General features: G+C 35.1%; 1 protein-coding gene across 4 annotated transcripts in view; it reads left to right on the top strand.

The window, feature by feature from the left end:
* The window catches only part of PAM (peptidylglycine alpha-amidating monooxygenase), a 262191-nt gene that overhangs the window by 17592 nt on the left and 221008 nt on the right, over positions 1 to 23591 (top strand). For all 4 annotated transcript variants that reach the window (XM_081132109.1, XM_081132114.1, XM_081132121.1 and 1 more), the window contains exon 2: positions 23498 to 23591. The gene's annotated coding sequence lies outside the window, so the exon portion shown is untranslated. The remainder of the gene's footprint in view (positions 1 to 23497) is intronic.

The following is a 23591-nucleotide window of genomic DNA, read 5'->3' as shown; positions in this document are numbered from 1 at the left end:
TTTATCAGACTCCACATAATTTGGTTGAATGGAATTTGGCCTGAAAAAAAAAATTTAAAAACGAGGCTGTTAATGTGACACTATTCTCTGGTCTTCGGTATTGATAATTTGGTGTAATATGAAGCCTTTTGTGTTACTTTAAAATTTTTTATTTATCTTTTGATTGTGGTAAAAACATCACATAATTTATCATCTTAACTATTTTTAAGTGTACAGTTCAGTAATGTTAAGTCTGTTTACATTCTTGTATCACAGAACTCCAGAACTTTTTCATCTTGCAAAACTGAAACTCTATACCCGTTAGATAACAACTTCCCGCTTCCTCTTCCCCCTAGCTCTGGGAACCACAATTCTGTTATGCTCTATGAATTTCATTACTTTAGATCCCTCATATAATTGGAATCATACAGTATTTGTCTTTTTGTGACTAGATATTTCACTTAGCTTAATGTCCTCCTATCCTTAGAACTTTTTTCTTTTTTTAATATCTTGCTAATTCTGGGTGGAATAGTAATGTTTTTAAATCTAGTGTCTCTGATCAGATGGGATAGAGGTGTATTTTATGTGCTTCAGCTTTCAGATTTATCTTAAAAAGTATGCATACATTTTGCAGGAAAAAAATGATTCAAGAATTCTGTTTTGGACATTCAGATTGTTTCTGCTGATCTTTTATGATAGGACCTTTGGCTGGTCAACAACCCTATTCTGACTCATTTATTGAACAGTTATTTATTGAGTCCCTTCTGTGTATCGGGCAGAGTGCCAAATACGGTCATCCCCTGCTGGCAAATTTAGCTTGCTCTAATATATCTCTTTTATTGAATACTTAATTGTCACAACTATTGCTATCATTGGACATTTATCACTGGACATAGCTATTCCAGCTTTAAAAATAATCATGGCCCTGGTCAGTGTGGCTCAGTTGGTTGTGTCATCCAGTGCACGGAAAGTTCACCGGTTCGATTCCTGGTCAGGGCACATGGCCAGGTTGTGGGCTCTATCCCCTGTTAGGGTGTGTGTGGGAGGCAGCTGATTGATGTTTCTCACATTGATTTTTTTTTTCTCTCTCTCCCTTCCTCTCTCACTACAATCAAGAAAAACATATTAAAAAAATAATTATGATCTGCCAGAGCAGCAGTTTTCAGCAGCTGAAAATTAATAAGAAACATTAGGGGAAAACATTTTTTAAAATGAACAAAATACTTAAAAATATATGAAGAGTTTTAAACCTGTCTCAATATGTGCCCATATTGCCATCATATAAAAAAAATTAATGAACAAATTAATTAAATAGCTTTGAAAAATAGATAATAAAAAATTAAAATGTGATACAAATTTATTATATAACATAAAGGAACTAAACACAAACTAAGAAAAAAGTATCAGCCATAGTTAACTGTTAACATTTGATTATATTTCTTTATAAATATGTATGTGTTGATAAACGTAGAATAAAGTCATACCGTTCTTACTGTTTTGTAACCTCTCTGTTTACTCACCATTTGTATTCTAACTTAATTTGTAGGACCATGTCTGTTGCTCCTTTTTACTCCTTTCAAGTGATCTGGTAATAATGACCTAAATTTTCTTTTTCAATCATTTTTTCACTCTGAATCTGTGTACCTCTCTCTTTCCCTCTTTAATTTTTTAATCCATCTGGTGTGCCTGTGTGTGTGTAAAGTGTGAGGCATAATTAAAATTTGATCCCCTCCTCACTTAAAATAATATAAAGAACAGTCTACTTCTCCTCCATTGGTTTGTGAATTTTCTTTTATCATATATGAATCCAGGGCATCAATTCCTGGGAAGTATATAAATTCAATCTCCATTGATATATCTGTGTATTCTTCACTTGATCTCACTTTTGGAGCTTGAAATAGGGACAAAGACTGACAGGTGTACATTCTAATCATTTTTAAAAAAAATCAATTAGCTTTTCTCTCACTTGTTATTTCTGATCATTGATTCTTAACTGGCATTGTACATCAGCATTGTGCATCTGGGAAGCTTTATCAAAATATGCATCATCTTTGTGAATTATAATTTAGTAAATTGAGGTGGGACACCACCATATGTATTCTGAGAAAATTCCCTGATGGCTTCTGATATGTGTCATGCTTAAGAACCACTGTTCAAAGACATTAGCATTGTTCTACTTAGTCTTATGCTGCCTAGAAATTATTAATGGAATTGCATTAAACGTATCAATTAATTTTGGGAGAAATAGCATTTTTACAGTATTTAGTCTCATACTGGGTAAAACATGCATTTCCCATTATTGCATAAGTACATTACTAGCTCTCAGCAAAATTTTGTTGTTTTTCTTTGTTTGTATCCCACACATATCTTAGTAGGAATATTACTACATATTTATTTAATTTAAAAAAAAATTGTGAATGAGTACTTTTCCCTTCTTTCTCTCTCTTGTTTTCTAATTTGTTTGTGTGGGTGTGCAGAAAAGGGTTTTTTTTTAGGGGGAGAGGGAGGGATGTTTATATTATAGGGCAATTTTATTTACATGGAACTTCATCTTAGTTGAAATAGATCTTTTTCAGATCACCACGTAGCAATTAAAGTAGTGATATGGAAATGGAAAAAATGAGGCAACATATGAATTGACATAATCTAGAGAGAAAAGGGGATTTTCTATGAATTGAAGACTGTTTAAGCCACTTTCTCATTGAGACCTACCTTGAATTATCTATTTAAACTTGCAAATCTTCACCTCTAGTTCTTGATCCTTTTACCCTCCTCACTTTCCCCCATATCACTTCCTATTACCTAACATACATAATTTACTTAAATTTCCCCCCCTTATTATCTGTCTCCATTAGAATTGAAGCTTCAGTGGGCTGGGATTTTTAGAACATAAACATAGCAGTGGAACATACCAAGTGTTCTAGAAATTTTAATGGAATGAATAAAATTTTAATTGGGGAATATCAGATATGTAAGTGGGGAGTTTCTGAAAATAGTGACCTAATTGAGTAAGGGTTAGAAATCTGATTCTACTAGAAATTTAAAAACTAGCCCAAATGAGACCTTTTCTTCCTAGAAGGAACCTGTGGGTAAAATACACATTATGAAAACTGCCTTTCATCTAAGAGGTAAGTAATTCATATTTGAATATGTAGGAACAGGGGATGTTGCTGTTCATTGCCAGGGATCTTTTTACTATGTGGAGGTCTTTTATTGTCCCTTGAAAACAGAAAGTATATTGGGTAAACCACTTTTTAAATTTACCCTACAAAACAGAGGTCATTGAAGTCATCTCTCCATTTTTATAGATGAAAATTAAAAAGAGAGAGAAAAGTTGTTTCGCTAGATTAGAGATTAATACGGGATAGCTCTGTTTATTTCTTCTGTGTGCTGATAGTGAAGGGTCATCTGCCTCATTTCTGCCTGCCCTTGAGAGACCTGTGGTTATGTCTTTTGCAGTCAGAGCTGTGTTAATTGTCGCTTAAGATTTGAACAGTATTGTTCCATCTTGGGGTGAGCACCTACCTCTTGGACCCCCATCTTCACCCTTCCACCCCCCACCACTAGATAGAGTTCAAAGGAAAAAGCCTGCATCACAGAAAATTTAAAAAGGAGACTTGGGAGGATTGCCTTTCAGCTTCACACATTTTTGTTTTTTAAGATTTGAGTTGTCTCCCCCTTTAACACTTCTCTTTTGCATATTGCTCTTTTGCAGTCTCCTTGATTTTGCCTTGTACTTGTGTTTATATGTTTATATTCTGTCTCCTCTTGTAGGTGGCAACATTGTAAAGGCAGACAGTTTATCTTCTATTTCACAATTCCCCAGAGCACTGTGTACAGTGTCTTAAACAAGAAGCACTCAATTAATGTTTGCCTCACAGGTAAACAAGAGGGAAAATTAAGGTTTCGGGAAGGAGACTGCAATATTACCCAAAATCATATTAAGGAGTCAGAGTAATCAAAACAGGCGTTTGGTCTCCCTGGCATTTAGAGTGAAATGAAAGCTGGACCCCATATGAATGGATAAAATGAGTTGTGGGACTGCTCAAGTAGATGATTGTTATTGTTTCCTTCCAAAACCTGGTCTGTGGCATTTTGTTCCAGAGGAAATTCTAGACCTCTGGTGATTTAATCTTGCCAAATTAGAAACCTCTGAAATGAGTCAATTCTCGTTTTCATTCACTTTGTTTTTACATGGAAGATTGCATAGACAACCAAATGAATGAAGCTTAGTTTTCTGGTGGGTTGGTGGTGATAATTTTCTCAGTTTGTCCTTGTCATGGTTCCCATGGTAATATTTTGTATGTTGATGATGTACAGGTTAGGTTTATATTATGTGTTTGGAGGGAATTCTTTGTGTAATTTTGAATCAAGCAGTTCCTGGTACTCAGAGATTTGTTGATAGCATGGATCCAAGATCAGAATAGAAGAGAAAGACCTGCTGAGGAAAACACCTGGGCTTGCCATCTAGACCCTTGGCTTCCATAAAATGAAGGGGTTGAATGAGATACTCTGTAGAGCACAGATTCTCAACCCTATTAAATCTAATGCCTCTTTTGTATAGCATATGTTTTGTAGTCCTCTTTTTACTACCATGAAATGAAATTCATATATAATATAGCCTGCCAACATGTATAATTTAAAATATATATATAATCCCTAACTATAATATAAAAGAGCAATACAAGTCAACAAATCAAGTAATTTATAATAAAGTAATATGTATTTTAATATGTAAATGCTTAGATATGATCACACAGGAAGATATAATGAAGTATACTCAGAAACCAAACACTATATGTGATGGCTACAAATGCAAATAGATGTCTGTTGTATTGGCCATTTAAATGCTGTGAATGGCATTGTTGTTAGTGATGTTATTTTTCCAGAATCCTGAGCAATTCTTGACAAAGTTTCAAATCAAACAAAATATCAGTGTTCTTTTGATTTACACAATTTCATTTTCTAATAATAGAAGCTTAAAAATTTTTTAAATTTTATTTTAAATTTGTTTTTATTGATTTTTTTTTAATAGAGAGGAAAGGAGAGGGATTGAGAGAGAGAAACATCGATGAGAGAGAAACATCATTGACTGGCTGCCTCTTGCACATCCCGCACCAGGGACCAAACCCGCAACCCGGGCATGTGCCCTGACTGGGAATTGAACCTGCAGCCTCTTGGTTCATAGGCTGACGCTCAACCACAGAGCCACTCTGGCAGGGTTAAACATAAAAGTTTTTAAACCATGCAAAAAGTTCTTTGCTTTTGTATGTAAAATGGAATTAGGTTCTAGGCTTAGATAACCATGAACAGGTTTGTGACCTGCATGGTTCATGGGACATTTGAAAGTTGGGTAGGATGTGGTACAGTACTTCATTAAGGAGGACTGATTGTATTGCACATTGCATGATGTAGCTCTGAAACCCTGCCTGCTAATGCCAGTCCAGTAGCCGTCTCCCCACACCAACGACCAGATTTCTGAATCGTCCTCTAGGGGACAGTACTGCCCCCACGGAAAACCACTGCTCTAGGACAGGCTTTCTCAGCCTCAGCACTTGTAACATTTTGGGTAAGGGAATTCTTTGTTGTGCGGGGCTGTCCTGTGCATTGGAGGATGTTTAACAGCATCTCTGGCTTCTACCCACTCTGTACAAGGGCACTCCACTAGTTGCAGTGACCCAAAAGGACTCCAGATATTGCCAAATGTCTCCTGAGGAATAAGTAAAATTGCCCCAGGTTGAGAAGCACTACTCTGAGAAGCACTAATCTGTCATTAGTATAATATAATATTTGTTAATATGGATAAAAGCTTTGCATACAGCACTAATAGGTATTATTAATTTTTCTGCCAGGCTAAGCTGGTAATGGAAGCTTTTACTATTGGCATTATTTAATTGTCTGGCTTTGAGGGGTGGGAAGTATGTATAGTAGAGGATGATAAATTTTCTAGTATGAGAGCATAGAAAATGAGAACTTCAAGAAAAACTGCCACAAGAAAGCCCTTTGATAAGTAGGAGTTCACCGAATTTCTTTTTGACAAGTTCAAAATTAATGTTAAAGGTTACAAAATCAGAATTTTAGTTCTGCCAGAAACATTAGAAATTCAATGGATACTTTTGTATTTTGCAAATGAGAAAAGTGCAGTCACAGTTTAACTGAACCAGGACGTTAATCCATGTCTTGGGTGTCTCCCACACTGCTCTTTGTGTGTTACAGTGCCTGTCAATCAGGGTCTATTTTAAAGTAGCTTTAGCTTTCTGCAAGCTCTGACTCTTGATAAGAAATAAAAGACAAAAATAACACTTTTCTTTAAAACCTTGATCTCTGTTATGCATGCCAGGAAAAATAAGTGAGAAGGTTAGCTATTATATACAGGGACTTGCTTTCATATATTCAACCCAGAAATATTTTTAATGCTAATGTAATAACAGCATTTTTGTGATACTTTTGAGGACTAGGCATTGTTCTAAGAAATGCACCTTTTAAGGCTTACAAGAACTCTAGAATAGGTACTGTTATTATCATTCATCCCCCTTATGTACATGAGGTACCAAGAGCCTAAGAAATTTGTGCAGGGTCATACGGTTCGTAACTGACTGAACTGGGATCAGGCCTACTGCTCCATGCTCTTGTCTACTTGCTTCATGCCTTAAGGATAGATTGCTGTTATATTCTGCTTGTGAAATGGATATTCCTAGGAGCTAGACATTTGGAGAAGTTCAGACCCGAGCACATTGTATTTTCTTCAAAGGTTAAATCGGTCTGCCCCAACATTTACACCAAAAGTGAATTTGCTCTTTATAGGATATAAGTGCTTCTTTCATGTTGTCTGCATCTGAAGCACAGTAAAGCAGTACTCGGGCACGAAGTTCATAGCAGGAAGGAACCGGGATCTGAAATGAAAGGATTATATAAAGTCGTCTTCGTGTTTGTTTCACCCTTTGTTGTTCCCCCAGCAGAAACAGCGAAGATTTTGAAATCCTTTATTGCAAAATGAGTTGGAAGTAGACACAAATAATATATTTGATTGACAGCTATAAAAAAAAAAAAAAAGAAGCAAAAATACCCAACCCTTATTTCAAAAGACACCTGAAGGAAAAACAGCTATATTTATTGAGAAGTGGATGCAAACCCTTGAAACATAATATTTAAAAATTAAAATAGCATCACAGGTTTTAGAAATACTTCCAAAGTCAATATTAGGTTTATAAGTTCCAGGTAGTAGAAAAGGCAGAATCAAGTAACTTCTGTGTTCCTAGCGCACTCCCTCTCTCCCTTTTTCTCTTTCTCTCTTTCCCTCTCCCTCCTCCTCCCTCCCTCATTTTATTTATTACCCGTGATATGGGTACAGGCATCATTTTGGCTGCTTTTTCCACTTTTTTTTTTTTAAGAAATTGTACTTTAGTGAAAAATCTTTTTAAAATTTTCTTTCTTGCTGTTATATTCTCCATATTGTTGATTGTAGCAGAATTGCTGATAGACGTCCATTTACATGTTTTTATTTCATAGTTGGCAGCAACCACTTTTACACCTGGAAACTGGAAACTTGGCAGGAAAGTTGCACATCAGGATGTGTTTATGGGTGGTGGGGGTGGGGTGGTGCGAGGACAGGAAAGGAAGACACTCAAAAATAAAGTTTTCATTTATTATGAGCTCAGCTGGTGTCATGTATTACTCATTTCATCCATTTGCCTTATGAAATGAATATTTAAATTTGTTTTCATGATCAAGATCCATTACATAATTTGTAGGGCTCAGTGTGAAATGAAAATGTTGGTAGGTTTGCCAGATTTTGCAAATAAAAATAAAGGACACCTGACCAAATTTGTGGGGGTTTTTCAGCTTTATTGAGGCATAACTGACAAATAAAAATTGTATATATTTAAGGTGCACAATGTCATGTTTTACTATATATACATTATAAAGTGATCACCACAATCAAGCTAATTAACATATCAATCCCCTCATATTATTACCTTTGTGTGTGTGTGTGGTGAGAACAGTTAAGATCTAACCTCTTAGCAATTTTCAAGTATATAATACTGTCCACAAATCAGAATCTCCTCTAAGGTTAAAAAAAATCAATGCCTGCATGTAATTGGTTTAGGGTTTAGCAGGGCATTTTATAAAACTGTCCCAAGTAGTTTTAATGCACAGAACTGGTTGAGAAACTAAAGTGTGGTCACTGGCCCAGCAATATTAGCACCACCTAAGAATTGGTTGGAAATGCATTTTCTTGGGCTCCATCCCAATCCTGTTGAATCCAAATGTTGGGGACTTCTGCCCAGAAATTGAAGTTTGTTTTAAGAAGCCCTCCAGGTGAATCTAATACACTTTAAAGTTTGGAACCTCTGCTATAAACAATTGGAAAATGCTAAAAGCTTTGAAAACTTTATGTTTTAGAAGAGAACTCTGGAAGATATGTTGGGGACTGATTTAATAAGGAACAGAGAGGATAAGGCAACCCTTTGGAAACTGTTACCTTTACAGGATCATGGGGGTAAGAAGACGGGCGAAAAAGTAGAGCAGTGTATATAGGAATGAAGGTTCAGGAGACATTTCAGAAACAGAATTGGTGGAATTTTGTGACTGACTGATTGGATTGAGGGGGTTGAAGGAAAGAGCCAGATCAAAGAAAATGTGTGAAATTTCTTTCTGGATAATTAAAGGATATTTTCATTAAACAAAACTGAACTGTCCTTAGCAAGTGTAAGCTTGGGGAAACAATAAAGAATATGAGTTACCTTTAAGCATCCAAGGGACGTCTTGCCTAATTGAGAATTTGGTTCTAGAACTTTGAAAGCAAATGGGCATGGGTGTAGCACTGGGAGTTCTCACCATGATACTTACATTTTTAAAATCAACTTACTCAAACAGTTATGTATGTGCACTAAATAATTTATTTTAAAACATTCATTTCCTTTCATGTTGAGATAAAGATGATGAGCTTTAAACAAATCTATAATCTTTTATATTTGTTCAGACCATTTATATGAAGTTATTTTTAGTAATTAGTAGAATCTGTAGAATGTGTTAACATTATAGTAAAACAAAAATAACTTTTTGTAAACTTACTATTCCATTCTTGGGTCAAACATATACCAAACACATTCATTTTCAGAGGAAAAAACAGATGGGGAAAACAAGAATAAATTTCTCATTGCAGCTGATAAAGGAGGCAGTTTTGTGTCATGATCAAATCTACTGGTTTGGGAGCCAGACTGAGTTCCACCCACTTATAGCAGATGTGACTTTGGACATTTTACTTAAACTCTCTGTGCTTTGGTTTCCTAATCCGCAAAATGGCTAAATTTATGGTATCCATTTTATAGGGTTTTTGTAAGGATTGAATGAGTTAATAAAAGTACTTTGAAAAGTGCTCAGCATTTAGTTAGCAATCATTAAATACAGAAATCCACTTTTCTTTCTATTTTTCAAATTATTGCTATCAACAATTTCTGAGTCTTTATATTATTTATGTCTGTTTATGAACTCTGAACGTTGAAGGGAATGATTACAAACCAGATAATTTCTAGGAATTCTGAATAATTCATGGAGAAAATGTACCAAAAACATAGTATAATTTCTAAATATATAAAATTAAAACTTACCTTCCAATTTAGACACATTCACATTTTTTAGCTCAAAGTAGGGGGTCAGGAGGAACTAGGCTTTAAATTCTTTACAATTTTAAATCTTATTTCATTAATCCTCATTCTGAGCATAGTCAGTAGCAAATCATAATTTACTCCAAACAGGAATAAGTAAATTACTACTCTCTTGATCCATAGTATGAAGGTCAAGAATGTATCATAACAATTTCTACATCAGAAGTTATATAAAAGAAAGCTACCAAGTAAAGTGTGATTATAATTAGTAATAATAATGGTAATTCACAGCTGTTCGATTTGACCCTTAACAGGGCAATGAGAAGGAGGTGGCACCCCTGGAAGCAGAAAATGATCTAATTCTTCCATCTGAGATTTGTAAATTAAGGCTGTTCATCACCACTCCTCAGTTATTATGATCTGAATTTCACACCAAATCTTCCCTTACTTTAGAAATCATTACGCTGGTATAAAGGCCAGGGAGAAATGTTTCATCTTTAACATTTTGCTTATCCTCTCTAAAATGGTTTTACAATCCACATTTTCAACCTATTTCGGTTGTGGGGACCTGGCAGGTGTATTCTGGGCATTTGTATTTCTAGGGTCTGTCAGAGCCAGGGAGCTCTTGTAACTTGGGCACATGTCCAGGCAGGTTCTAAATATAGCTAACACTATCTTGTCCTACTTGGAGTTCTTCTTTTCTGGGAATGACCCGCAGTTGGGACAAACTTCCTGGGCTTTGCAGAAGGTATTGAAAATATGCCATTGTATGCTCCAAGCGCTTAAACTCTGCCTGGGCAAGACCCCAGTCAGCTTTACTCCCAGAAGGGAACTATTGTCAACACTCAGCAAGGAAATCCATATTTCGTGATACTCCTGCAGGGCCAGTAACCCTTTTAGAGGTGGATTCCTTAGTGAATGAATGGAAATATATAGGGCTTTACAGAGGTAAAAACTAATGTTGGATATTCTTAAGAAATATTGGGTATTTACAGTATTTATTTATAGCTCCTCATCTAAGGAATTGGAGTTCTCTAAGTCATGATTTGGCATGTATAGTGAGTACATGAGTTGGGATTTATTAAGCGATACATATATTATAGATATTTCAAGGGTGCTATCCTTGTTGACAGATTAGGCAAAATAGATTAATTGGCTTTATATTTAAGAAATAAAATTGTATCACATCTGTGAAACATCTTTTGCTCTTCCTCATTGTAAAAAATGCTTGAGGAAAGTCTTATTTTAGTTAATTTGCCCGTCTGCAGCTCCGACTGACTTCAGTGCCATCACTGGGCCCTAGTAACAGAAATCATATATTTGATGTCTTGGCTGAGAAATAAACAGTTATGAAGTAATTTTCTTTTATAATTCAGTCACAGAATTCAGCCTGCTTTAAGTTGTTTGTTAACAGAGTGTGACAGTTTACATATTAAAGATAAAAATTTATAATAAGAAACTGCCCACATACTTTACTTGAAGGGTAATTACCCTGCATATACTCCATAACTCACCAGCAGTGAATTATTATGGTCTTTACTTTGTCAGAAAGACTTTAATAACTTTATTTTGCCCCTGGTGTCTTAAAGTTATGGATTGTATGCAAGGCATCACAACGGTTTCTTTTTGATAGGAAGTAGACTTCTCTTCACAAGTGGTCAGTAATTCACTTCAAAATGATGATCTTGTGTCTCTAGATTATATATCCACTAACAGCAGTGATTAAATGCCTTACTTAAATTTACATAATTTGAAAACCACTCACATATTAATATAAGTAGAATACTCACATATTAATTGTTTAAAATATAGTGGAATCCTTTTGTAACACCACTGAGTAACGGTACTTACAGTAATGGTAATACCTATATTATGGGTCAACTGTATTACATCTGATTCTTATGATAGTATGAAATTGAATGTTGTGTTGAGGGAGGGTTATAATTTTATTTGAAGCATACTACTTTGTTCTTATTCCATTTGGCTGGAATTCTTCCCATTTATTGATTATTAGTTTAACAGCAAAATTGTGAGCCACTGTGGTGTCATTATTAAAATAGGTATGTGTTATCTAGAAGTGGGAGATAAGAATGTGTTAATAGCTGGAGGGGAACATATCAGCTAAAAGAACAGAATAGTTTGGTGGTTAAGTGCCTCGATGGTTGACACTAAAGGGTGATGGCTAGAAGGTGTGGGAAAACAGGAAGATTATTTATAGATGACATTACCAAAGAGTGATGCACTGTGCGAGAGAATAGTTGGCTAATATGCATTATTGGGAGACATAACTTTAAGTCATAGGTATGAAAAGTACTTTTATTTTAACTTGGTTTTTAAAGCATACAATGAAAGGGAATAAAAATAACTGTTTTGCTGTTAAAAATTCAGTCTAGAGGCAGAATTTGATGATATTAATTTTTTAAAAATCAAGAGACATGTTTATTGAAAGTTGAAATTTCTAGTTAAATTTATTAGGGTGACATTGATTAATAAGATTATATAGGTTTCAAGAGTACATTTCTATGATACATGATCTGTATATTGCATTGTATGCCTACTACCCAAAGTCAAATAATCTCTTGTCCCATACATTTGACTCTCTTTACTCTTTACTGCCCCCTTCACCCCCCTTCCCTATGGCAACCACCCTACTGTTGTCCATGTCTATGGATTTTTGTTTATTTGTTTTTCTTGTTTGTTCACTTGTTGCTTTCAGTTTTATATCCCAGATATCAGTGAAATCATATGGTTCTTAACTTTTCTGTCTGACTTTTTTCACTTAGCATGATATTCTCAAAGGCCATCAATGTTGTTACAAATGGCAGTATTTCATCTTTTCTTATGACTGAGTAATATTCTATTGTATGTATGCACCACATCTTCTTTATCCAATCACCTATCGAAGGATACTTCAGCTGTTTCCATGCCTTGGCCACCATGAATAATGCTGTGATGAACAGAGGGTGCATATATCTTTGCAAATAAATATTTTCAAAATTTTGGGGGGAAGAGGGATTGCTGGGTCATATATAACTCTATTCTTAATTTGTTGCAGAACCTCCATATTGTTTTCCATAGTGGGCAGAAGACCTGAACAGACACATCTCCGAAGAGGGTGTACAAACAGCCACTAGATACATGAAAAGATGCTCAACTTCACTAGCTATTAGGGAAATGAAAATGAAAGCTGGAACTTTTAAAAGAAAAACTTATCCAACAATTTCACTTCTGAGTATATTCTCAAATGATTTGAAAACAGAGACTTGAAAGGTATTTGTACACCAGTGTTCATAGTAGCATTTTTCACAGTAGCCCAAAGGTGGGAAAATAACTCACATGTCCATTGATGGGTGAATGGATAAACAAAGTATGGTATATACATACAATGGAATATCACCCAGTATTAAAAAGGAATGAGCCTGGCTGGTGTGGCTTAGTGGTTGAGAGTCGACCCATGAACCAGGAGGAGGTAGCTGATCAATGACTCTCTTTCATCATTGATGTTTCTAACTCTTCCTCTCCCTTCCTCTCTCTGAAATCAATAAAACATATTTTTTTAAAAAAGGAATGAAATCCTGACACATACTACAACATAGATGAATTGTGAAGACATTATGCCAAGTGAAATAAGACAGACAAAAAGGACAAATATTGCAACTGATCTGTATACCTAAAAATGGTTAAAAGGTACATTTTGTTATGTATATTTCACTATAATAAAAAAGTAAAACTTACTAAAATGGTGCTATAAAGTAAGTAAATGCTTCCAGTTAGCGAACAAGACAAATATAGGGGTTAGCCAATTATTCATAGTCATAAATATTCAGTAGTCATCATCAGACTAAATTTTGGGAAAATACAATTTCCTTTTGTTGTGTGTAATCTTGGGAATGATTTGCCCATATTTAAATATACTTTCTTTCAGTACTTGATATAATTCTTGGTACCTGGAAGATGCTAAATAAATATTTGTTGATTGATATTTATTTATTCAGTAAATAATAGTCATAACTTCATGTATAAAATAATAACCTTAACTATAACTCATTAAGCCTACTTAAAGCTCAGAGAACAGGTAGAAAATAAAATCTTTACAATAAAAGCAATAAAAATGTAGTGTACGCCTTGGCTGGGTGGCTCAGTTGGTTGGAGCATTGTCCCGTCCACCAAAAAGGTTGTGGGTTAGATTCCTGGTTAGGGCACATACTTAGGTTTTGGGTTCAGTCCCTGGTCAGGATGCATAAGGGAGGCAGTTGATCAATGTTTCTCTCACATCTATGTTTCTCTTTCTCCCCACTCTCTCTCCCTTCCTCTCTATAAATCGATAAACATATCCTTGGGTGAGGATTTAAAAAATGTAGTGTACAGTATACTAGATTATGGGAACTAATGTATCTTAGTTATTATAAAGCATGCCATGGATTTTAGTTGTTTATATAAAACAATAATAATAATATTTGTAATATTTTAAGAAATCACAGCTATTTGCCTGAAAGACTGCCTCTAGGATCAATTATCCTATTTGATAGATGTAGAAAGATCACAGTGGATCAGAAATTCTGTTCTGTCTATCCATTTATGCACACACGTGAACAGAGATACAAAACTGGGATACATAAAATTAGGATTCTAATGATCATTCTGTTTTACAGCCTGCAATTTTTTTTCACTGAGCATTAAATAGTGAACATTTTCTCGTGTCACTAAATATTCTTTTTACAGCTGCTTTCTAAGTAGCTGCATTGCCTTTTATTTTATGCCTATGCCTGTACGAATCCTCTATTACTGGGATTTTAGATTTTTTCGCTTTTATAAATGGTTCTGTGATGAAAATACTCTTATGCCTATCTGTATTATTTTCTTAAAATAAATTCCCAGAAGTAAAATTAAATCAAAAGGTATGAACATTTTAAAAAACGTTTGATACATATGTGCCAAGTTGTGCTTCACAAATACTGTGCAGGGTTATACTTCTTTAACAGACTATATGAGAACACCCATTGCCCCTCCTAGAATTAGGTTTTTGTGTGTGTTTTTAAACAGCCTTTGGAGAAGTGAAGAATCACAATCATTTCTTTTAATTTGCATTGGTGACTTGAGCATTTTTATATGATTGTTGAGCATGTGTATTTCTACGTGTCATGGTTAATCTGATGTGTTCCTCATTTCTATTTGGAACACTGATTTATGTGTTAAGATAGTAACCTGGTTGTGTGCTGTTTCTTTTGCAACTACAGTAAGTCCTCGCTTACTGTTGTCAGTATGTCTTGGAAATTGTGACTTTAAGTGAAACAACACTTAACAAAACCAGTTTTACTGTAGGCTAACTGATAGAAACAAGAGTAAGTTCGTATGGCGTATTTCTCGAAACAAAAACATCACCAAGCTTCTAAATAAAGACCCCAAACCCTTCTTATGTTAAACATTGAAATAAATGTGAGCTGCACATATGTTTAAGAAAGATGAGTGAAAATAAGTAAGAGAATTCTTTATCAACCTGCTTATTCCAGTTCAGGGTCCCAGGTAGCCAGAGCCTACCCGGCAGCTCCGGGCACAAGGCGGGCACCCACCGTGGACAGGAAGGGCACACTTACGGTCACACCACACTCACTCAGGCTGGGACAGTGTTGACAGACCAGTTTACCTAACACTTATGTCTCTGATATGGGCGGACACCAGAGGACCCAGAGGAAACCCATGCAGACATGGGCAGAACATGCATGTTCCGCACAGTTGTCCCAGTGAGGAATCAGGTTTTTTTTCCTTAGAAACGTTTTAACAAAACAACTTAATTCAAGGATCTGCTGTACTTTTTCTCCAGTGGTTTTTTTCTGTTTTCAATATTTTGCCAAGTGTTGCCAAGGAAAATGATAAAGTAAATTAAAAAACAAACAAAAAAACCTTTTAGATAGATTACTTAACCTTATATGAGATTTGTTTCTGAATGCGGGATAGATATGGTAAATTCCCTTCCTTCAACACCAGGTGAGAAAAATGTACCCTGTTACTTAGGTGTAAAGCATTCAGTCTTATGTTATACCAGATAACTTCAGATAGCTTGTTTCTAGGGTTTTATTTAAGACACGGAGTTTCTTGAAGGATAGTATAGTTATAATGAACGTTTTCATTTGGGTCTGCTTTAAGTATTTTTGAAACACAATAGCAGTTGACATTTTTACTGGGGCAACATTGAGAGAAGTTGTACCCATGCTAATAAGGAGGGTAATAATAAATTGACTATTGAGTAGAATTGTGTTTCTTACAGGCAGAGTATTTGAGCAAATCTCCAAATGTTTTTTCCATGATTGGAAAATAGAGCTATTTTGTTTTGGGGTTATCATTTATATTTAAACATAGTATGAATGGAATTTAGGAAATTCATTTCAGATATATGAAACTTAACATTGATGTGTGTATATGTGGTTTTAGTATATGTTGGAGGGGCTGGGAGTGACAAAAAAAAAGACAAAATCATAATATTGAGAAAGATATTAAAGTATATGAAATATTTATTGTCATAAATTGCTCTCCAACCCAGTAGTGGTAAAGGGCATGTGAAAAGACTATAAGGTTACTTTCAAAACAAATACTTATCAAATTCCAGGAGATGAATGTATCTGTATAAAAGACGCTTGGCAGTTGCATAAGCCTTTTTCTTTATCTGTTTATCAAGCAATTGACTGTTGAATTGTCTTTGTTTGTATTAGGAACATTTGGTGTGTAGTTTCCTTAAGTTTTCAAAAACATAATACATGGCCACCCATTTGCCACTGATTGGCATTATGAAGAATTGGAAGGGGAGGTGTACTAACATAAAAAGTTGACAGGCTTAATTTTTGTAATTTTAAATCTCCTAAATACAGGGGTTGGCAAAAGTGGGTTTACAGTTGTAACACAAATAAGACAATAATCAATAAATAATAATACAGAAATAAACTTTCGTGTACTGTAAAACTACTTTTCCCCTCCCCCGCCCCTGTGTATTAGAGGTGCTCCCTATTTAAAGGAGCCCTACAAACCATAATTTTGTCAAGTGATGAATTGGTAACATAATTACCATTGGTTTATTCTTGCAAATCAGAATACAACTTCACAGTTTTTGAAGCTTATGGTAGTTCTCACACTGATTGACAGTTTGATTATGAGCAGGATATGTGCTTTCTGTAGCCCTTATTAAAAAGATAACACAAAAGTCTTGGGTAGCAAATAAGAGTGCTGCCAAGTAGAGTTTAGTGTTAATCAAGTAACACGGAAATGACTTTTTTTTCTTTCTAAAAATCTTCCCTTTGGCCTCAAGGTCAGAAGTCTTGATCCTCATAGGAACAGAATACATTCTTTTCTTTGTACAATAAAATAATATCTTAGTTCTACTTTTTCCCTTTCTTCCTTTAAAAAGTATGTAAGATATCATCTCTGAATTCATGAATTTCTTGTAGAACACCTGATTCTTTGCTTTAAAAAGAACTCTTATAAATGGAAAATTTAAAGTTTTGAAACTATTGGAAAATATTTAATTAGAACAGCTGTTGGTTAAGTTCAATATCTTAAGTATATTATGTATGAAAAGTACTGGTTTTATTTTAAAGTTCAACAATGATGCAGTAATAGCCTTTCTCATTTAAAAAACCGAACTAGTAAAATATTTTTAAAAGATTTTTGAAAACATTACATGCACTAAGTAATTATAGCAACACTTTTATCCTAGATTTATGTACAGAATTAATTTATCAATTTTGTAAATTGATTAAAGTTAAAGCAGATTACTTTACATTTAGAATTTAAAAGTTTTAAATCAGCAATTTGTGAAATATGTATTGAATATATTGTATTATATTTACCTAAGAATTTCTGGTTTAACAGATTAAATGCACATTTCTTTATTTTTAAAAATTTATTGAATATATCCATATATCTACTGTTTTCTTTAAAATTTAGAATTTAAAATAAAATACATTACTTATTTAATACTTTTGAATTTGTAATGTACTTGAAGTGGTTTATTTATTGTTGTCCAGTTGCCCCTTGAGACTCTGTTTTGTAAAGCTGATTTAAATGATTACTTAAATGTGAATTACTGTTACTGGTCATCTACTTCTGTTATACTGAAGGTCAGCATAATACAGCACTGACCATGATGACTGGGTCCCACAGAGATGAGGGAGGAGGCAGGGCATTATTCTCCGTGAAGGCCAGGAGTGGCCCCAGCCTGGAACAGAACAAGGGTGCGATTTCAGCAGATGGAAAAAATTTTCCTGGAATGAACTGGCAGAAGTAGAGAGAAGTTACTAGTATTATTAAAGTAGCAGATTCTTCTAATCTGTGTGATTTTTTAATATAGCCTTCTAAGAAAAAGAAATTTTTGTAGAAAACTGAAAACACTGATTAAATGTGAAATTTATAACATGGTTATGTTATTCCCTATCAAAAATTATGTGAATATACTAAAGATTATCATCTGTAAAATATATATCTATTGAACATGTAAAATATGACTGAAAATGATGATATGAATTTTTTGCTTGATAACCAGTGTGCTTCAAAATCTGGCGTCATCTGCCCTGGCTGGACAGATCAGTTGGTTAGAGCGTCGTCCCAGTATGCCAAGGTTTCTATTCAATCCCAGTCAGGGCACGTACAAAAATCAACCAGTGGATGCATAAATAAGTGGAACAGCAGATCTCTCTCCCCACCCTCCCTAGGCCTTTCCCTCTCCCCAGCATCATCTTTCATGAGATTCAAACGTCCTATTTCCATCATTGTATTGTTTACTTAGGTTATGAGGCTTTTCCCAAAATTGAACAAGTGTTAGATGGTTCTTCCAAACAGTGACAAATAAAAGAAGTTACAGAAAAGCAGTTGGAAAGGGAGATGAGATACCCTGGCCTGATACTTCTTTATTCCTTTTTCTGTCACTATCTTTCTCTGCACATCCTTAGATAAAACTCAAAAATAATTGAGGTTTTTGTGGGAACCAAGTGAGACAAGGAAAATTTAAAACTGTTGTCTCACCCCTAATACTAGTGATACTGAGATTTTGAGTACCAGGGACAGTTTAAAAGTACTTACCAGAGCAACTTTTTACTGCCTTAATTTGTGTGTACAGATTGCTGTTAGTGTTGTTGCTGTTTTGTATCAGACTTGCTGGCTAATTTCCTTGCTTATTAGCTAAGTGATTTTCTTAATGGCTACCCTTTTGACAAATGAAATTTTAGCTGCTTTGAGAGGAAAAACCAAATTTTCAAAATCACAGTGAAAAAGATAAGGAACATCTGTATTCATGCTGCTACTGTGTGGCTGGTGTGGGAGAAAATCTGGTGATTGACCTTGGTTCTTCACTAAAGTCACAAAAATATGCATAATTTGGCCTTTATCCATAAAACATATGGCAACAGTCTCCAGTTAAAGCAGGGATTCAACTTCCTTTGTTTTGGGTGTGGAGAAGAAAATCTTTTCCAACCTCATTACTAGAGAGTTTTGTGAATTTTTTCCTGAAATATTTTAGACTCTCCATTTTGACAGGAGCGTTTTGTTTGAATTCATATTTTATTAACCAAGAGTTATTTTGTTTAATTTATACCTGATGATTTGGAGGCCTACAATACTGTATTTAAAGGAGAAATGACATTTTATTAAATAATCAAAGAATGCCCCAAAACCCAGTGGCATCAATACAACTCCACCCCTCCCCATGATCTGATGATAGATTTTAGATTAGGGCCCCTGGAAGGGACACTAGACATTTATATTAGGCAGCCAGTTTAAGATTTTTTACAAACAATTTTAGATTGGATCAAGTCAATGAGGGCAACACCAGTGGAGCTGGAACCTCTAGAGCTAACAGCCTGCAAACCTCACTGACTCTTCATGAAGTCAGCCTCCCAGGGTCCCCTTCATCCATGTCGGACTCAGTCTGTGGGTGAATAGTCTAGGACTCACACACCCACCCGTGCCTGTACAGCCCAGGCATCTGACATGGTATCAAAATGTGTATTTTTTCATCATATGTCATCTCACAGCTTGGGCAGTGAGATTGAGTATTTTTAGTTCCACACAGCAGAAATCCATCTTTTAAGTAAGGCAAGAAAATGTGAGCTTCCTGGTGTTTAAGTAGGAGTTATCTTTGCTCTCGAAAACCTGGTTACAATTCTTTTTATTTATTAAGTACGCCACAGTCAGCCAGATAAGATTAGTGAAAATAGTGAAAGAGAAAGCATTTATCTGTTTCATTTGACTCTTTGTACTTTTGCCTTCATTTTCTTTCCCTTGCTTGCCCATCACATTAGGGACCTCACATTCTATACTGTGTAAGATTGTCTCATTGAAATGTAGCTACCTGCTGTCTGTGTAACTATAAGCAAATTATTTAACCTCTTTGTGCCTTGATTTCCCTACTTGTAAAATGGCAGTTGGCTATTGCCAACGTCACAAAGTTGTTAGGATTAAACACATTAAGATGTGTCAAGCACTTATCTTAGCGCCTGGTTGTACAAAGCGCTGAGTGACCGATTATCTAGTAATTACTAATAGTACCTATTAATATAGTAATGATTGAGAACCATATGCTTCATTGCCAAGTATCAAATTGTTAAACAAGACAGAATTGGGATTCTTTAGCACGGGGTTTTGCTTTTTCTACATGAATACACTTATAGAGTGTCTTAAAGATACAAAAGCACTGTTGGGTCAGCCCCCAGAAGACTTCTGAATGGTAAGAGAGAATGTCCTAAGAATCCTAGGAATCATATTGAATTTTTTACTTTTATTGGAAAAAGAGACAGCAGTATCTATATAGTGTTGAGCTGGTTGGTTCTTTTATGTATTAATTTCTCTCATAGTAAACATGGTGCTTTCTTTAGCCAATGTGAATATTCTACATTGTATGGCCATCATTAAATTTTATTTATAAATTAATTTCTGGCATGGTGAGTGTATTTCTTTTTGAGGCATTGCATTTTTAAACATTTAGAATATAACCTCACTCAGTTTGAGAATGCTTTATGCAAAATAATTTTGAAGGACATTTTATTTTCTAGTATGTATTTTCAGCAGGTGGCTAATGGCATTTGACCTGCTGTACCAGCAAACAGAACTGAATGTCAGATGAATATTTTTTAAAAAACTGCATTTTCATCTTGCACAATGAAGCAAAGTAATTCTTTTTGGGATTGCCTTGCATATTTTTCCAAGTAGTTATTGATAGCGATGTGTCAATTTGGTAGGAGAGAAAAGAGAAAATTTTAATGTTATGCATTTAGGTCTTAAGAATATTTAAGTATATTCAGATTGGTAAATGCAACTATTTTAACAAATAATATACCTGATATATTTACATGTTGAAAGCCATTTAAAGTACATATCAACCTTCCATCTTTCCCATTTCTTTGGGTCATTGTTATGAAAAATCACATATTTTAATCCACATACTTTTATTTTTAATATTTCCATTTTTCTCTTGAAATTTATACAGTATATTCCATGCCCTATTTTCACACAACCTTTAAGAATTATGCATACTAAATGATAATTCTCAATTTTTATGCGAAAATAGACCATGGCAACATTCTATAAATGATAAAGGTTGCTCAGGGCTCCAAGATTAGCAATTTTAGATCATTGTCCATGTTTATTTCAAGCTAAGTATTGGCACAAGCGTTTATACAACTATAGTCTTTGCAGTAATGTGTTGCGTAGTTTGTGTGTTGAATAACACTCCAATTTAAGTGTAGTTGAATTTTTGAGGTGAAGATGTATATGCAGCTTGATCAATGCCCAGAGTACCTTGTAGAGTGGGCGACTGTGAAAAAATGACAGTGTAAAGAGTTATATTTCCTGTACTGAACATATTAGAGCTGGCATTTTGCCACTGAACTGTTTGATGAGGGAGGGATATTGTTTGTGTGCTTTGCATTTAAGGCTTAATTTCTGAGGCTGAATTCCAATTTTGTTTATTCCCTCAGGTAATTACTGGTTTTCTAGATGCAAAAGAAGTGTATCATTGGATTAAAAAAATTTTTTTTTTAATGGTTAAACTTGTATTGTAGATGTCCTTTCTTTAAATTTAGGCACTAGAGATTCTCACACATCAAAGGAGTGTGTGATTCTCATTTGTGGCTAAAGAGTTAATCATCTCTCAGCACTGCTTTGAAGTTAGTTTTTTTCTCATTTTTCTTATCTTAACCCAGCATGGGTTCATGAATAAAACGAACCACTCTGATAGGTATAGTGTTTTATCGCTTTTGCCTATGGCTTTTGTTAATAAAAATTCAAATTCTCGTTCGTTTGCTGCAATCAAATCAATGTAGTGTATGGCATACTTTTTTCCTATTATGAATCCCTCCCACAGAAAATAGGCAGGGGAAACCAGCATGGGGGTGGAGAGAAAGGACAAGGCAATTCAGGGTTAACTATAGTTTACTTGTTTTGCCGAAGTTGTGGTTAGTCTGTAACCTGCACAAGAGGTTTTACTTCTCACTGCCCTACAATCCTTAAAATTCCTATTCCTTAGGATTAAATTCCTAAAATTCCTGTTCTTTAGTCAAAGCATATGAATCTGCTGTTTTGTGGGTGAGGCAACAATAACAGCAATAGCAGTACCTTAATTTGATAAAGTGTGTATGTGCGTGCTTTCAAAGGCAGCTCTATGAGAATCTGCTTGCTGGAGAATAACTGAGGCAGGTGATGAAGAATGTGAGGGGATGGCTGAAACAACGGAATTCTGACAGTTGCTAAAATTAAGTCATCCTGCTTACAAGATGACCTGATCCGTAAGTCAAATAGGATTTGGCATTTTAAAAACAAGGATCTTCTCCACTAACATCAACACAAAAGAATTGTGCCTGGATGCTTTCTTCAGAAGGTAGCATGTGAATTTAGAAACCAGAGAACATGCCAGGAGTAGACTGATGATTGTATGAGACATTCCATGCTGGAACCAGACACTAGGCTCTGACTAGGCTCAGCTGGAAAGACACTTAAAGTGCAGTTAGGGGAATACAAATAAGGAGCTAATTTAGCAAATTTGCATATACATGTCACAGTGGGTAGGATCGTGGTCTCAAGGATTTTAATTATTTGAAGGCTGGTCACTTTGGGCAAATAAATTATTCTCTCTGAGCCTCAGATTTCTTAATTATAAAATAGGGATAAGTAATGGTGTCTAATGCATATTATTATTTTGAGAAATAATTACCAAATATGAAAAGAAAATTAAATGAAACTTATAGTGAACAAAAACTGCCAATCACAGAGCCTTGGAAATCTGTCACCATTTATATATTTTGCATATAATGGAACACTTCATTACAGGGCTCCTGTTTGGCCTCGGAATCCTGCTCAGCACAGAATGCTGGGAAGTTCCCACTGTTTTGTAGAGTTGGCAGTCCACGTGAAATGTATTTGTTCATCCTGAGCGAATCCAACTCTACCTGTCTCCTCTCTTTCCATTTTGCCGACAGTCTCCCTAATGCAAATATCTGCTCAGTTACTTGGAAAAGTGGGAATGGAGGGATTGGTTACCAATAATCATAGTGTTCAGGCACCCGTGCTGGGTGCTTTACAGAGATTGGTGTTAAGTAGGTGATCCCCAAAATTTATATTTCCAGTTTCATTCTCTAACCCGGGCTCCATTCATGGATTTGTTTATCATTTGTCTCCCATGTCTTGGACTTTTGTTCTTGCTGATCTCTATGCCCGGAAGGCTCTGTCCTTTTATTTTATGTACCTTGGTGCGTCTCATTCAAATGTCATTTCTTCTGAGACTGAGGTTTCTCTCTGACAACTGTATTAAGCCAGTCTCCCATCCAGTCAGTTTCTTATCTCATCACCCTGTGACATGTTTCTTCAGGACCCTTTTCCACATATATAAAATCATGTAATTTATTAATTGTTTATTGTTTTATCTTCCAACCCAGAATGCAAGCTCCTTGAGAGGAGTGGCCTTGTGTGGCTTGTTCAACACTCTACTCCAGAGACCTGAAACTGCGCCTGGCTCAACAACCTTCAGAG

This window comes from Miniopterus schreibersii, assembly GCF_964146895.1.
Source record: "Miniopterus schreibersii genome assembly, chromosome: 3".
Taxonomy (NCBI): Eukaryota; Metazoa; Chordata; class Mammalia; order Chiroptera; family Miniopteridae; genus Miniopterus; species Miniopterus schreibersii.
This window is presented reverse-complemented; position numbering and strand designations above follow the sequence as displayed.